This window comes from Propithecus coquereli, unplaced genomic scaffold (assembly GCF_000956105.1).
Source record: "Propithecus coquereli isolate 6110/MARCELLA unplaced genomic scaffold, Pcoq_1.0 Scaffold675, whole genome shotgun sequence".
Taxonomy (NCBI): Eukaryota; Metazoa; Chordata; class Mammalia; order Primates; family Indriidae; genus Propithecus; species Propithecus coquereli.
Window position 1 is genome coordinate 518,796 of NW_012152785.1, and position 6,000 is coordinate 524,795.

The window sequence follows — 6,000 nt, forward strand, 5'->3', positions numbered from 1 at the left end:
AAAGGAAAATGAACTGGTGAAAATGTCCATTGTATTCCAGTTGCTTAAAGAAAGAAAGTTTAGAATAATCAGCTTTCAGTTTTGTGTATTACTAAGTGAATTATGGAAGTTAAGAAAATATTTTCTTTAAAGTTAACAAATATCTAAGTGGGATAACTCAGAAAATAAGGGTCCTTCAAGTGAATAATACATTAAATTATACAAAAGTTTTGGCTAACAATGGAGAGTAAATTAAAAATTAGAATCATGTGAGTTTAAATTTTTTTAAAATATTAGAAATAGAAGCATTAATATGGACACAATATACTAATGCTATTCATTTCTTTCAGTTTAACTTTCCTGAATAGTGTAGCAGCTGGCAAACAATGGATCAGTTCCTTAGATATATATATATAGAATTGGTGCAAATAAACTGATGTTAATAAAGAGTTGCTTCCTTCTATCTCTCTTGAATTAAGTTTGGTGGCTTTCTAAATGCCATTGTTTTGGATTTCACAGGCATTGTAATGTTCGCCTTTTTAATTCCTTTGATAATAACTTACTTTTTTTTTTATTTTGTCAGTGGGCAAGAAAAAGAATGATCAAATTAGTTGTCGATCGAGAGTATGAAACTAGCTCAACTGGAGAAGAAAGCGCTACTGAATGTCAGAGGAACCGTCTTCACAATCCTAATATTCACAGTAATATCAACGGTAATATATATATTGCACAGAATGGTTCTGTGGTGAGAACCCGCCGTGCCTGCCTCACTGATAACTTAAAAGTTTCTTCACCTGTCCGATTGGGGAGGCACTTTAAGAAACTAGACAAGTTGGCAGTGACACATGAGGAAAATGTACCCCTGAACACATTATCAAAGGGGCCGTTTTCTACTGAGAAAGTAAACACAAGGCCAACTCTGGTTACATTTACCCCTTGCCCTGTGGGGACTGACAGTATAGCAGCGAAGCCTTTGGGGAACAGACTGAAAAGCACAGTTGAACAGGAGGAGTCCATGATTGACAGTAAGAACATCAAGGAGGCTTTGGAATTTCATAGTGACCACACACAGTCGGATGATGAAGAGCTTTGGATGGGCCCCTGGAACAACCTTCATATACCAATGACGAAACTGTGACTGATTTTTTAAAAAGTTATGTTAACTTTTACTTCAGTTTTTAATAAACTGTGCTTTTTACTGTCACCGAGAAAACAATGTATGGAATTTATATCATGCACACAAGCTAAAACTTTAAACAATATGCTTTAAAATTTAAAAAGAGACAAATTTCCACTCACATTTGTATCAATTATTATAATTGTTTTTTTTTTTCCAGAAAATCTTTTTGGACAGATTCTTGATTCACTAAATAACATATCATCTAAACATTTAGCTGCTTTATGGAGTCTTGTTTTTTTTTTCATTTTAATAAATGAAATAATTTACTAAGTAATCATTTATATTTTGTTGGTTAACATAGATTACATTTCATTTCTAGCTTCACAGAACCTTTTTGGTACATGTAATTTTACATTCCATAGGCAGATGGGGAAAAAATATTAGGAGATTTTTATAGTTAATGAGTTTGTACAGTTGCTGTCTGTACTGTTCTGGCTTTTTATAAATGAAAGATGGAATTGCAGAGTAATAGTAAATGTGGGAATCACCTGTAAATTATTTTAAATTATGAACTTATTTTCCTTATTGTCTAATATAAAGTTTTTCATATTTTTACATACACACACACACACACAATTTTCAAAGAACACTTGAAGTTATACCTCATACCCCTTTTTATCAATATTATTTACAATCTTCCCTGGTGCCCCCCTAAACATTCTTTCCATATGAAATATAAGAGATAATTTAGTTTAGTCACTTGAAATTAAATAACTTTTTGGAGCAACACAGAATTCTCACCCTTAGCAAAAGCTTACTGAGAAGTGGGAAATGGTCAAATAGGCAATAATGCATCTAGACCAACAGTTTCAGTATGAAAAACATGGTAAGGTCAGGGAGATCTCACATTAATGTCATTGGACATGAATGGTTTCTAAACTCAGCATAAAGGAATTTGTCAGGGTCAAGACTTTATGTAATAGGAGAATGCCTATAAAGGCTGTAAATCCATAATTTCAAATGTATTATTGCATTTAACTTCTTTCATTTTCAGTTTATTTATGGAATATTTTAGTGCACACATATTGATGTGCTTAAAGTCCAGAGCCAGAAAATGTGATTGCCTGGGCATTTTTTAATCAAGGAACACAGTCTTGATTTTTTATCATTGAACAAAGCACAGTCTTTCACCATTAACAGAAGTGAAAACATAATATTCTTTTTAAAAAATTGCCTTGTGTGTTGCATACTTTCCAGATGTAAAAAGAATGAAACAATATAGATTAAAAGATTCAGAATTCTATTGAATATGACTTAGTATGATATAGATATAGCTCACCTCAAATTTTGCACAGTATTGACCAAGTTCAGATTTAATGAAATTCCCACATGCATGCAGATTCTCTCGTTGAAGGATTGAATAATGCAGTATTTTTTATTCTCCCTTACATGTTTCACATTTTAAAAAATAGTTTGTTATATGCTATTTCCTTTTTCCAAAGTGAATGAATTGCATTAACATAAACTTGCCAACTTATATGAATAGTATATTTTTATTTCAGATTTCCAAAAGTATTTGGAATCACATACAGTAACATCTCATTTACCTAATTTTATTGAAAATTAATGCATCCTATACCCTTGCTAGAAAAACTGTCAGCATTAACTAGGAGCTTATTAGAAACATAAAATCATGCCCATGTCCCCAGGCCTACTAAACAAGAGTCCACATTTTCATAAGACCCCTAAAGTGGTTTATATGCATATTAAATTCTGAGAAGCAATGATCTATATACTATTGAATTCCAGGGTTTACTCCTTCAAGCACCAAAGTAATTGTTTTTAGTATAAAATATTTTGTATAGAAATTAGATTAAGAATATTATATTTCCATACTGGCTCAGAATCACTGAATATAATTTAATGATGTCCCAAGTTCATTTCAACCAGCATCCCATGGTATTCTCTTTGCATACATCTTTAGGTAATTTTTCTGCCTTTAATTTCCAGCTGTGATATTTAACTTATGTTGTTGTGCCTTTCTCAAATTTTTTTTCTTTCAGTTTATGTCTTCTAATATCCTCGTGAGAAAGTTTGTGGTTTTTGTTTGTTTGTTTTGCTTGTTCTTATTTTAAAAATCATTATACCTGAGTTGGAGATCAGGTAGGTGGATTCAAGCAAAAATTTTGTGATTCTCAGAAGCTTTCTTTGGTCACTATTGGGATATGTGCACTGTTTTGGAAATCTGATGTTGGCAGAAGACTAATGCTCTGATATATGAGATGTCACTGTATTTTAAAGTACAATTTTTATAAGAAAATAAAAAAAATTACAAGCTACTTAGAAGACACATTTCAGCAATTTCAAGTAAAAAAAATCATTTCAGTAAAAAAAAAAAAAAAAATTCATGAGGTTAGTCTATCCCTTAGTTAATGGAGACAGTATAAAGAGAAGCAGGATTTATGCAGAGCAACCAAATCAAATATTTGGTCAGTATATTTTAGGGTAAAGTATGCACAGTAGTAAAAATATTCCTAACTAAATAAGTCTGGACCAATTAAATAGTTACTTTGATAGGACTTCCACTATCTTATAAATCCATTACTCAGGATTAAAGCTGTGGAACCCAGGGGAAATACTCAAGTATGTTTAATCTTAAGAATACTTCATATAAATGATGTTTCTGTGTAAATGTTTATAAAGAAATTGGTGGGTTTTCTTTGTAAAAAGGCATAGGAATTTTTTCTTGTTGTTGTTCTCAATCAGCACCTGCTTTCAATCAGGCAGAAGAAGCAGCAGATCTTGGCTGATTAAGATGAGAACAAACTTTTAAATGACTATAATATTGCTAAACCTATTGCTTTCAGAATGTCTTGTGGTCATTAAGTGAAAGAATGAGTAAATATAGTCAGGGTGACATAGGACATTTGTGACTCGACCATCAAATTACAGATGCTAATCTCTTTCTAGACTTGTCTTTTTCATTAATTACAGACTCCAAGAGTTCTCATAGAATTACAACTGTAGGTTGGCCAAGAGCATCTTTGTAAAATACAGGAAAAAAAGTTTTCCTTGCATTTTACATGCGATACGTCATTCATGTTACTAGACTACATTGTTAACAGGGATGTTAAAACATGTTATTACTCTAAGTGGTTCCTCCAAATGAGATATGGTGGCTAATATTAAAATATTGTTTCATAACATTTATGTATCATAGAACCAGAAATAATTGAATATTAATTCTTGAGTGAAGACTTTTTTTTCTTTTATTTCATGAGCCTAGCTTTTTCTCTTGCTCTGCTTCACCTTCCGCACTTTATACCTTAAGTGGGACTTAAATATCACTTTAATTAATTAGTAAAAAAGGCAGAAAGTGCTAAAATTTATTCTCAGGGCAGATGCCTATTGGTGCCTGCAAATAACACAGCGATAAGTTTGAAGGATAGGTTCAAAATAATACTGAGTACCTCTACTTTTTATTGATACTTTCTCCCTGTTCTAAAATGATACATGAATTTTTTGTCCTATTTTTTCTCTTGTTATTGCATTAGTTGAACTTGATCTCTATCATAACAATCTTTACTTTTAGATTGGTATTTTTTCATTGCAATCTACTTTAAATTTATGGTAAGTTAAACACATGTATGGAAGACTTGGATATGGTCTATAGTTTGAAAAATTATCAACACATCCATTGCTTTCCCAATTTGTTTACCCAAACACCTGTTCTTCCTTAACAAATATTTATGTTACTGTATGAAGAATCTGAATTAGAAAATTTAAGTCAAAATGCATTGTTATCACTACACGATGTTTCAAAAATAAATTTCCATTTGAAAAAATGAATTCTCATTATTCTACCAGGTGGGGATAAAAGTCAGTAACTATTTTCCCATTTATATATTTAGTATTTCAACTCAATAATAAAAAGAAAAGCTTGCTCTGCAAACTCTTTATCTTAGTACAATGAGGAGGAAAGTGTATTTTAAAACTCCTATCCAGTCTCTTGTTACTTCCGTCATGTACTTGTGCCACCAAGTTCTAAGAAGAGTGGCAACTGTTTCCTATCATACCACATATTCATTTATGTAAAAATTTATAATCACATAAACACAAAAGTTTTCACATGTAATCAGTCAGTTATGTTCATAAAAATGCTAAATGACAGCATAAATGTGGCAAGAAGTATAGTCAACCTGAAGTTACATTATTTGTCTTATAGTTGAGCCTGATGTTTCAGAGACTCATAATTTATATACATATACCTAAATCTACAGCACTATCTATCTGTCTATGTCAAATGTGCTCCTATTTCTCAGCCACATCCCTTTTGCTTAACTTTCTAATGCAATTGATGATTTACTAATTTCAGTTGTGTTTTATGGTCAAATAGTCAGGATTGAGAGGAATAAATTTTCCAAAATAACAATCTTGAACTCAGAATTCTTGGCCCTTTGCCTTCTGCTCTACCTAGTGTGGAGCAGAATTGTATCCATCCATGTATTTCTAGTGCCCAACACACCTTGCAAAAATAACAACTGTTGAGGAAAATTAGATTAAACAGAATGCATGAATCCTAGCCCTATGTAACCTTGGCACATCATTTTACAATTTATCCTTTAGAAAATAGTAATAACAACCATTTAAGTCCACCTCAATTAAAAGATAAAATCAGATACTTAATCTGAACATATTTTGCCAACTCTATAATGATATATGTAGAGAATAAAAGACTGCAAATTTGCCCTCATGATCTTCTTCACAGATTTGGCCAGACTTTAATATTTTACTGGCTAGATGGTAGTGTAAATCTTATTGACCTGGTTTACATAGTAGATATTCTAAGTTACAAGAAAATTCAGTTTTTTCCCATCATACTAATAGAAGTATATGTTTTT